At 40.5% G+C, this 11,819-nt stretch overlaps 1 protein-coding gene across 1 annotated transcript in view; it reads right to left on the reverse strand.

The window, feature by feature from the left end:
- The window catches only part of LOC148332102 (vasorin-like), a 23,875-nt gene extending 15,307 nt beyond the window's left edge, over window positions 1–8,568 (reverse strand). The window contains exon 1 of the mRNA XM_088303700.1: window positions 8,371–8,568. The gene's annotated coding sequence lies outside the window, so the exon portion shown is untranslated. The remainder of the gene's footprint in view (window positions 1–8,370) is intronic.
- Between the last annotated feature and the right edge of the window lie 3,251 nt (window positions 8,569–11,819).

Below are 11,819 nucleotides of genomic sequence, written 5' to 3' on the forward strand. Positions count from 1 at the left end.
ACACGTCTTTCGTAAACCTGTCAAAATAAATCGTTTTGACTACATTGTCAAAAATAAATAATCTTTTTTTTTTTTACCAGCTCATTGTCATGTAAAAATGCTTTATCGCCCAAACACTCAACTTGATCTGTTCAACTATCTGCTCGCAATTTGAATTTTACCATCTCGCGTCTACAAGAAGCAGATGCTTTTATAACAAATAAGTCCAAACTTCTCTTACCGAAGAGCAGCTGTGACGATGTCGCGATCTTTCATATTTTCTGAAGGTTTTTCTGCATGATGTGAATGTGATTCATCTATCTGTCAAACATGCTGTCGTCTACTTTTCCATTTAGTTCTTCATGTGATGCGTTGATGTGGACTACACGAGACGACCCCCGCCCCCTCCTCTCCAAACGCTGACTTTTCACCTCCTAATCCCCAGACAGCCTGCAGCGAAACGTGCGACATTGACAACATTGTGCGTATGCTTCTCTACACATGATGTTGCATCAGTGTTATGTTTTCAAGGGCTTTTCTCAATGACGCAGTTCAACAAAGTCGTAGCTTGGGGTTCCACAAAATAATTTGCAAGCAGTTACATATATCCTTTGCAAATGTTTGATATTTTTAGTTTTCTATGAATAACTAATTGACTAATTCAGCTCTTGTTCCAAACCATGCAGAAAGATCCTGTTATTCACAAACTCGGAGTGAGAAAGGAGTCAATTTGGCTACGTGCACTCCATTTTACTACAGTTGCTCATCCACAGCGTGACTGCCATGGAAAATGTTTTGACTATTTAAGCATCTCGCCGGGCATCCTCAACAATCACAGCCAGTCATTTTTGCCCATCTTGTCCCCCAGCATTGTCTCATGACCACAGTAAAACCTTGTCTGAGCATTGCCTTCGCTTCCGAGATCAGATGAGATTGGGTGTAATTGGAGTAGATTTCATAACAATTTGAATTTCGAGAAAAGACAACTTTTGGCATTTGGGGGTACGTGTGGTAGTTATGTTTGTCGCCATTAAGATTCTTGCGGATGGGGGTGAATTCTCCCCTGGCAGCAAATAGTTTGAGAGCCCTTGGCCTCCTGTCTTAGAAACATCTGAAAAGGCCGAGGTTGCGACCCATGAACACCTCCAAGGCACAACAGGTGATGAGAGGAGCGGCTTGTATGACAACATTGTAAGTTACACGGACACGCGTGTCTTACCGTCTGAACTGAGGTTACAGGATAACTGAACAAACGTTGCCTCAGGCGAGGGAGGTTCTGTGCTTTTGTTTTCCTGGTGACTCTTTTTTTTCATGCAACTGTTCTGCAACTCCAGTTTTGCGCATATCTATCAGGACAGCTTGTAAAATCTGAAATTCACAATATTGAGCCGTACGTAAAGTTCACACGCTTGGGGGGAATGCAGAAAGAATGTTGTGGTAACCTTGAGGTGGCAAGACAGCTAACATTAGAGTAGGCAGGTGGTAGGTACGCATGGTATGTGGGTGGGTTAAATCTCATGATAGTGCAACAGAAACATCAGTGAAGGTTGAAAAGTAGGTGGGCAGATGGCGAGGTAAGTAGGTGCAATCGGAAAGCTTGTCGGTTTGTGAGGGAGCAGGGAGGAATGCAGCTAGGTAGATATAGCACATCTAAGTAGCTAGCTTGTTGCTGAAATATGCAGCAAGGTAGATTAGGTACTGTGCATTTAGCAGAGGTGGGGGGCTTGAGTCATATGACTTGTTGGACTCCAGTCGACTTAAGTTGTGCATTGTGACTTGCTAGGCAAAAACCTAAAGACTCCACTTGACTTTGACTTGGCATTCTTAAGACTCAACTTGATTTTTGATTTGAACTCCGTGACTTAACAGGTTATGGTGTTAACATTAGAAAGTCTATTTTTTTTTTAATAGTGTGCCATTAATTTTTGAAAGAAGTCATTAATTTTGGTGTCATGTGTGCAACGATGGTCACCATGCTCCGGCCACAGACGAGGGCTGAGGCTGACTGGTTGACGAAAGATGAATACAGTAGGATTCAAGAATTGTCATTAAGATGAAAGCGGGAAAAAGACAAAAGCAAGATTTGTAACTCAAAGATAAGAGACACAAAATGTACGACTTTCACTTTCTTCAGTTAGACGCAAGTAAGCTTGCTGTGTTAAGTGTGAAGCTGAGCTAGCTAAGTTAGCTCAACAGTTTAGCTCCCCTGTCGCCGGTCAAATATTAACTACAATTCACGCTGGTTATGCATTTAATTGAGAAGACAATAAAGTCATGGAGGGTATAATCTTGAAACTAGATCATTAAAAACAACTCCACCTTTCTGGGGGAGGGCATGGCCGCCATATTTGATGTGGCATGGTCCCAAAAACGAATGCACGTCAACTTCATGAATTGAAACCTATAAAGTGCGCAAATGATCTTATAAGTTTTCATTCATCTTTTTACACACATCAATATATTTGCCCCAAAAATGTTCAAATTTGATGATTATACGTTAATTACAACATTCTGCTTATTTCACCATTTTACGTCGTCAAAGTAAAATTTTAGCAAAAATAAGAAATTACATCCATTCTTTTAAATAATTTAAGTCTTTTTCTCTATTGTTTAATTTTTGGAGACGTAAATGTCTAAAATCTAGTTTTTACAGTTATTGTACTTTTGTTATGATCGGTGAAATCATTTATTATCACCACATTGTAGGTTCTGTGTGAGCAAGATTCTATGAATTAACTTACAATATGCTTGAATCAAGTTATGACTTGACATTTTCTTTGGACAGCAACTCAAATTGACTTTGAGACTTGATTGATACTTGAAGATTACGACTTGAGACATATTTGCTTCTTGCACATATGTGACGTACTCCCACCTCTGACATACACAGTAGTGAGTTGATAGCTAGATAGGTAGATGTTTCGGTTGATGGGCATGTTTAGCTTGTAGGTTGGATGCTAGGTAGGTAGACATAGGTAGATGTGTGCCTGTTAGTAGGTACACAAGAACCTATGCACGTATGTAGATAAGCAGCAGGCTCAATGGACAATTAGCTTAGCAAAAATATTTGTACGTCAGTATGTTCACTTATCGGTACAGTAGCTCGAAAGGTAGCAAAAACGGGTAGGAAAGCAAGTTGGTGGTGGACAAAGTTTGAAGTTTATATACCACAACAGGTCCAAATATCTCAAAGTGTAGTGGTAAACAGGTTCCCTCTAGTGGTATGAGAAAGAATCACATAATTAAATACTTAAAGTGTGCATGTTGTTGTAAGAGAAGCTGACAATAATTGAAAATATAATTTTTAAGAATAAAATCTCTGCCTTTTGATGATTTAAGGCGATGACCCGACGCAACGCAAAGTAATTTTTGAACGTGGTGTAAAAAATTGGAGAACCACTGATAAAATGCTGACATCGTCTCAGACTGCTATCTGCTCGTAATAATGTTACTTGAGCTCAGATCTGCACCTCTGTATGCCGGTGCCTCCTGGTACCGCTGCGGAATGTTCACGGTGAGCGCTTTTTCTACAAATGTCACGCTCTTTACCTTCCTACTGAAGCGCCGTGTTTATACAACACGCCGAGGGGATGAGGGGGGAGGTACTTGGAGACACACTTCATGGCTTACAAAAGGAGTAGCAAGCCCTAAAGCCTCCCTGGGGGGCTGGACTTCTAAGGGAAAAGAAGTTCCCCTCTGGTGAGCGTGCCGAGGCTCGGGTTCATCCGTGTAGTTTTGCTTCTACAATTGCTCAGGTGTCAAGATGACTTGTAAAGGTGTAACGTTAGCCTGTTGTCAATGAAACCTGAAACCATATTAGGCATAGAGAAAAAGATTGTGCAGACTACGTGAACATTAATTCGACCAAAGAAATAATTGTACATTTATTGGAATGATGGAGTAATGCTACGAGGATTTATTAATGGGAAATATTATTTTTTTAAAAAATACAATGTTAGACCAAAATTGGTATTTTCAAAAGAAAGAATCTAAAATGTTACCAGAATAAAATTGTGTACAGTATCACTAGCTACTAGAGTAAAGTTGTATTTTTTACGAGAACTTTTACGAGATAAGAAAAAAAAAAAAGATGTTATGATAATAATGTTTTGTTAAACGCGGCCTTGTCCAAATAAAGCATTTGTGCAAGCCACAATATTTGAGCCCAAACCGTTAAAGAGCCTCTTGGGGGTTCAACATTCCAAGCATAAAGCACAGCAAATTAATACATCTTTTAAAAAAAGAAAAAAATCACCCAGATATGGTGAAAATGAGCGGCTTGCAGGAAATGTTTTTTTTTTGGGAGGGGGGGGTCGCGGGTAGCATTGCGAGCGAGTGGAACCCGTGGAATATAGAAAATGTGTTATGTATGAGTTGACTGTCTCAATATGTTAGAGTGGAAGTCGAGTTGAGTGCAGTACTTTGTAACATACAAGAAGAAAACACGGCAAAAAGAAATTAGCCGGATTCTACTACATTCCACATTTGTGATGGGAATACATTTGGCCCCTGCAGGCTTGCATTTGCCACTGAACTCTCGTTGCCCCGTATCAAAGAGAGAATCCTATTCATTTCGAGGCATATCTGACAAAAGATGCTTACTGAAACATTCAGAGTTTACCGCAGTGTCAAAGCGAGGACATTTTTTTTTCGTTTAGATCATATGGCGTTGAAATAAGTTTGAGATCAAGATTGAGATCAACATAGCCAAAGTTTTAAGTTTGTAATGTGACTTATAGCAGCTCAACGGGAAAAAAAATGCCAAAGACTGAAATAATGTTGCACAAGTGTGCACACACTCGTATAACAGGGAAGTGGCTGTGTTCTGAATAAAACGATCACATTCAAACTTAAATGAAATTTCACAAACTACAATTTTTTTTTTGCTCATTTACACACTAATTGAAACACTTTCACACTGACTACTAAAATGCTTTCGCTTTCACACACTACCGAAAAGGTCGTAAACAATCTTTACACGCTTAGACTGTTACAAACACCACTGAGACTCTAGGGGAGTAACGGTAACCAATTGAAATCGGAAAATCGTTTCTTGGTTGAAAAGATCAAAGTGCATCGATACCACAAGTATGATCTGGTCTCAAAATCGCTTCAACCGACCGATTTCCCGATCAAAAAATTGTTGCTGATGACTTGCTGTTATTTTTTTTTTTTTACTTGAATTAACGAGGATAATTTTCGCTTTGGAGAGTTTTTACATGTTGTTACCTCGTAATAAACATGACAAAAGCTTCAATTATTCTTCTTTAATCTTACTTTCAAATGTACCGTCCTTGAATAGTATCGGGATACGTATCGAATTGTCTTTTATTGGAGAGATGCCCAGGCCCTTTGAAAAGCTCTGACAAAAAAAAAATCTGAAACGCTTTCACTTACATAAGCAAATGTAAGGCTCACACACACATGCACACTTCCGCCCTCGGGAATACTTTTCCACCTTGGACCTCTTAACTTCCTTGATTAGACGTATTAAGTGGGTGATTGGGGAGCTTTCCTCGCATTCAGTTGTCACGTTGGCTTGACTGCAGCCCTTTCAGGATGACCCTCAGGATCACTCCAAGCTGAGGAGCAAGCTGGTGGGGGGGGTTCACCTCGAGGTGCTGGCCCCCCGCAGCATCTTCCTCTCCTTGCCCCAATACCAACCACCCACCCTCCTCCAAAATAAAAAACTTAATTAAATTGCTGAGGCAGCGAGTCAGGAATGTTTGCTTTCCTCTCTCTCTGCCTCGGCCAGACTGGCTGTGAGCGTTCTTTGCATTTTTCAGCCTTTTGCTTCTTCTTCTTCTGCCATCCTTGTCACAACAAGAAGGCTTTTGGTTTTGATGAAATGGAGTCACATTCGTTGAGAGTCTCCTTCTTGGCATTACTTTGATTTTTTTTGAGCCCATGTTCCTTGTTGGCTTTTCAAGCAATTTTCAGGATGCATTTTTGTCACTGTCCGTTGATTTTAACCTTTTAATTGTGGTCAGTGATATTTAGAAGGCATTATTGCTGCATAGCAACTGAAGAACCTTATTATTGGTTTGAATGGTGTACTTTTTAATTTATTTTTTTTTAATTACGAATCCAACTAATTTTGGTGTACATGCCACTAACCACACTGATTTTTTTTTTTGGCGCTCTTTTAGTGGTGTTGAGGATTTACTGTGATGTGTCTGATCAAGAACCCGACCGCTTTGGTGCATCCTATTTTATTTTATTGTCTTTGTTTTTGTAGTTTTGACAGTTTATTGTTGTTCGACGTCAGACCGAAAACCCAACAGCTTTTTGAGGGATGTCCAAGAAAAGAAGTTGGAGGAAAGCCAAATCTTTGCCAGTCCTAAATTAATTTTCCCCACACTTAACTTTTTGGGGGACAATTTTTATTCGGCATATGACTTTTGTGTTGTTAAGGTTTGTTTTATGAAAAAATTACAATTACATTTTCAAACCCAAAATGTTCTTCATAAAACACTGATAAACATTCAATATTTGTAATAAATGAAATGAAATGTACACCAAGAATTTTTTTTTTTAATCTGCATCCAGATGACTATTTTGTGCAACCCATTGATGAAATAAAAATTGACTGTCTTCAAAAAAGCTTTTTTTCAGTGAAGCCCAGTGGTCCAATCAGTGTTTTTGCGCACAGCCTTGTTTACTTTTTGTAGGATTAGTATTCTGCGTCAAATCAATTGCCCAATTGCATTTGAATGTTTTCCAAGCCCAGAAGCCAAAAAATCAAGTTAGTTCATGTTCGCCGTCACCTCTCGACTGTCATGCCACCTGTCAATGCGGCTTACTTCAAACGATTGTTGAGAATGTCTAAGAGCCCGATTGATTTTCAACGTTTCTTCCTTGTTGTCAAGTAGCCAAACCCAAAAAGAAAAATATGTAGAAAGCACACGGGAAACAGGCAGAGCCACTCACACACTTCAACAAACACGCTCATCACACATCCTACTGATGACATGCCATCAGGAGCAACTGGGAGTATCTTGCTCAAGTATACTTAGACATGGTCACAATTGACGGGGATTGAACCCACAACCTCTAGGTTAGACAAAGTGAAATGGGCTACAAAATCTCAACATCAGATGCATCATGCCACGATGCAAATAAATTCCAGAAAAAAAAGATTTAAATTAGTCAGTCTGTAAAATGTGCCAAATCCATTTCTAAGGCAGTGGGGCTCCAGCGAACCACTGTCAGAGCCATTATTCACAAATGGAGAAAACTGGGAAGAGTGGCAAACTTTCCCAAGAGTGGTTGACCAACGGAGATGACTTCAAGAGTGGGACGACGACTCATTCAGGAGGTCACAAAACTACCTCGAAAACCATCCAAAGAACTGCAGGCCTCTCTGGCCTCAGTTAAGGTCAGAGTTCACGACAAGAAAGACACTGGTTAAAAATGGCATCCATGGAAGCTTTCCCAGGCAAAAAACACAGCTGACACAAAAAGACACAAAGCTTCGTCTCACATTTGACCTAAACCACCTGATGATACTCAAGACGTTTGGAGAAACATTCTGTGGACTGTTGAGTCAAAAATAGAAGTTTTGGAGCCTGTTACATCTGCAATAAAAATGGCACAACATCTGATAAAAAGAACGTGATGCCAACAGTAAAGCATGGTAGGAGCAGTGTGATGGTCTGGGGCTGCTTTGCATCCTCAGGACCAGGACAACTTGCTGTGATTTTCGGAAACATTCATTCTAATGTTAACCAGAAGATCCTGAGGGAGATCATCCAGTTAAGCGCTCTTGGAATATGCAGCAGGACAACAATCCGAAAAATCTAACAAGTCCACCCCAGCAGGGCTAAAAAAATGTTTTAAAAATTAACGCTCTAAAGTACCAATTGAGATGCTGTGGTGTGATATTGAATGGCAGTTCATGCTCGAAATCCCTCCAATATGGCAGTGTTGAAACCATTTCAAACGTTTGATTTCAGTTACTGCTGCCAAAGGTGGCAGAACTCGCTATTATGTTGAGGGGGGCAATTACTTTTTCACTTAGGGACAGAGCTTTGTATTGCTTTCCGTCCTTAGGAAATTAACATCATTTAGAGACTGCATTTTATATATTCTTGGGTTGTCTCTGTGTATGTTAAAATTGGTTTGATGAAATGAAACAATTGGGAGTGATAAATGTGCAAAAACACAGAAATACTTTTTCACATGTTTGTATGAATGTGTGTAGGCATGTATGTATACGTGTATATGTATGAATAAATGAAATTGTTTCAATGGTGTCCCTGAGCACTTCAGAAATATGTGACTGGAAGAGATAAACCTGTCCTTGTTCCAGACGACCTCTCATACAATCTAATCGAGTTTTCTTTCTACTCGCGACTCTACATGTGTGATGGTTCGTGGGATGTGACTTACTCTTTATGACGGAGTCCTAAGGCAAAAAAAAAAAAAGAGAGAAAATATCCCAGCGGGATACACGCTCGATTCCAAACTTTGTATCCAAACTGCGCGTAAACACAACCGCGTCGCGCGTCCTTCCACGCGGAAATTCTGCACGACGTGCCAGTGCCCGTGTCTACTCCTTGCGTGTCCTGATCCAAACTGCGGCAGAGTTTCGCCTCCACTCCACTCGCAGGGAAACACTTGGAGGAGGAGGAGGAGGAGGAGGAGGAGGAGGTGCACAGAGGAGCGACGAGGCGGAGACGACCTGCGTGGGAGTCCCGAACTGCAAGTGTGCACAGTAAACAATCAGTCAAACAAACTATCAAACACAAAGCTTTTCGCTTCGAATTGTAAAAAGACGCATGACATCATTCGTCTGATTAGCAGTACAAATCAATAGGATTCTTGCAGCAGCTTTCCATCTTTGAATTCTGGCTTCGGTTTGAATTCCTTTTCAACCAATTCGAACCCAGTCTTAATTGACACTTCATTTAAAATCAATCGTCTTTTTGCTCAGATTTCGGGTGCTTCTTACCTTTCTGATCGAAATCCTTCCTTCGAGCCACCACTCGCAACTCGAGACAAAAAAATCAAGGACATAATCACTCTATCGTCATTGCTTTTTTCACTTTTATTTTGTCTATAAAAGACTGAACAGTGCTTCAATTTCTAGATCGTCTCAGGCGTCGAAGTCTCAAGTTGCGACGCCCCTCTAAAACAAAGGAGTCCTTAAATGCATCAACTGGTAAGGAAAAAAAGATTTACTTAATACCCCCTGCTGCACCTGATGATTTTCATTTTATTTTTGACACGAAGTTTAAGCAAGAACTTAACCACGATTTTAAGATTTACATTGGACTAGTCTAATACTCAAGAGCAGGTGTGGGCAAACTACGGCCCCGGGGGCCACATGTGGCCCGCCAAACTTGAAAAAAAATAAATGAATAAACCCTGTTAACATTTTATTTTCTAAATACTGTGGTTTTTCAAAGACATGTATATTGTTGTAATGCTTTTGTTCACTTACAATTTAAAATTAAATGTATTTTTCTTCTCCGATGAGGTGAGGTTACCAAAACACTCCATCCATCTGCTCCTGGTCCGGGCCCCTCTGTCAAATTTTAGAACCCATTGTGGCCCGCCAATCAAAACGTTTGCCCACCCTTGCTCTAGAGGCACCTTATGGGGGGTCCCCAAAATCTTTGTTTTTTTGTTGTTGTTGTTTCTGGGTGATTTGGACAGAAATTTATCAAGCAAATTCACATCAAAGCACTCAAACTTGCACACCAGCGCACAGCTTTGATTGGTCATGTGATCAACATGAAAGCAAACGTGAGTGAAATACTTCAGTCAGTGCTAAAGAAGCAAACACTGCACTGATTTTATCTTTTTTTTTTTTTTCTTTTTTTTTAATTAGCCCTCCATGCCCAGGTAGGTCATCCCTAATGGCGCCAGATATCAAATCAAATCAAATTTTATTTATATAGCACTTTTCATCGCCTTTTTGTGCTGCATGACCAGCTTGACAGAGTGCTTGTCGACTTACTTTCTGTCGAGCAAGATGAGCAATGGTGATCAAGCCAAAAACTTTGCGTGCGTCAAGAAAAGCGACGGCCGTTGTGCCTTGTCTAGGGGTATACCTGGTGCCGTAAGGATGACCTACCTGGGCATGAAAGCTAATTAAAAATGATAAAAATTGATATAATTAGTGCAGTGTTGGCTTACTTTCAGACAGACTCTTTGGCACTACCAAAAATAATTCACAAAATTTTGTTGATCACTTGAAGACAAAGCTTTGAGCTGATCTGCAAGTACTTTTTTATGAAGATGCCCACTAACAGTTGAATTATTTGATTTAAATTTGTCATATTGTAATATTAATAAATACAGGATCAGTCTGTTGATGAAAGGCAATACTTCCTGCCTGTGCCACTTTAAAAAAAAAAAAGGAAAGTGCGCGTGTGCAGCGGCCAAACTTATCAGTGCTACATATGGACAAATCTGGCCTTAAAAGATGCGTATGCAATGTCCTGCGTTAAATGTGATTTGAAAAAAAAATGTTGGGAAAAAGTGTTCTAATGTATGGAAGTTTTAACAGACTTGTACGCACATTTTGGGGACAAGGAAATTCAGCAATGCAATCGATGAATTGAAGCTCAGGCAATATCAAACAGTAATCGCATGGATTATATTTAGAGATTTTGTACTTCGTGTTCAACTTTCATTTTGTCGCTATTTTTATTAAGACGCTGCTCATGCTTTTTCTAGTGCACTTTTGGAACAGGTCATTTTTACTACATTAATATAGATAATGATGCAATCTGATTAATGCAAAGGGCGAGCAATTTAATGTACACTTGTGAGAATTCGCCTATGTCATTATTAATAATTAATGATAAACATTTATGTGAGGACACTAATCCCGTTCATGATTTCTCACAACTACGAAACAGATGAATTTCATTAATTCCAATGTTTTCAAATCACATCTATAGCACTCAGAGAAAATCACAATGTCCTATCACTGATGAGCTACTTCTAGAACGGGTCTGCTGGCGAAACAAATTTACAATGAGCAATATCATGTTATAAACAATGAACTACATGATCATTGTGTGTCCGCAATATTCAGAATGAGCGTCGATGGACATTTTATGTTTGCGCGTCTATTTCAAGTGGCCGTCTTGGGAAAGCATTGGTCCAGGTGCACTTCCCTCCCGACACCTCGGGCTGCCAACGAGCTGCCGGCGGAGACGTTGGAGGTGACAATGTGGGGGGGGGCTGTGGGGGGTGCGGGTTGGAGCGCACCAAAGCACACGTTCAGGAACGCCAAGAAACAAGATACGCGGGCCATCGTTTGCAGTTAGCTGACGCTTATTGTTAACCACCATTAGTGGGCTAGTGTACGTGCACACATGTGCGGAGGGCCTTCAGGCGGTCATTCACAGTCGTGAGCTGCTCTCACACACACTCACCCACACTACTGAAAAAAATCATACACACTAGAACACTTTAATTCACGCCCAAATCTAATCATCCGCACACACATAATACAATGCAACTTTATCAATATAGCGCATATCACACAGCTGCAGCTGTAACAAAGCACTTTACAGTGGAGTATAACGTAAAATAGCAGAGCTGGCCACTTGACCCTTTTTTGACGGTCAGTCCCCCGCCCTCCGGCCGCTAAGTTATAAAAATTGTTGGCCCCCAACCACTATAAACCCACGCACACAACCCCCCCCCCCCACACACACACACACACAGTGTGTAGTCGTATGCCCGTTTTGCGAGTAGGTTCATCACACGAGGGACGATTAGTGGGCCGGACTAAAATCCACCATTGTTAATCGAACCCTTTTTTTTTAATGCGTGCGTGCGTATGTGTGTGTGGGTGCGTGTGTGTGCCTGTGTGCGTG

This window comes from Idiotropiscis lumnitzeri, chromosome 8 (assembly GCF_059441095.1).
Source record: "Idiotropiscis lumnitzeri isolate Australia: NSW breed Sydney's pygmy pipehorse chromosome 8, RoL_Ilum_1.0, whole genome shotgun sequence".
In the NCBI taxonomy this organism is placed as follows: Eukaryota; Metazoa; Chordata; class Actinopteri; order Syngnathiformes; family Syngnathidae; genus Idiotropiscis; species Idiotropiscis lumnitzeri.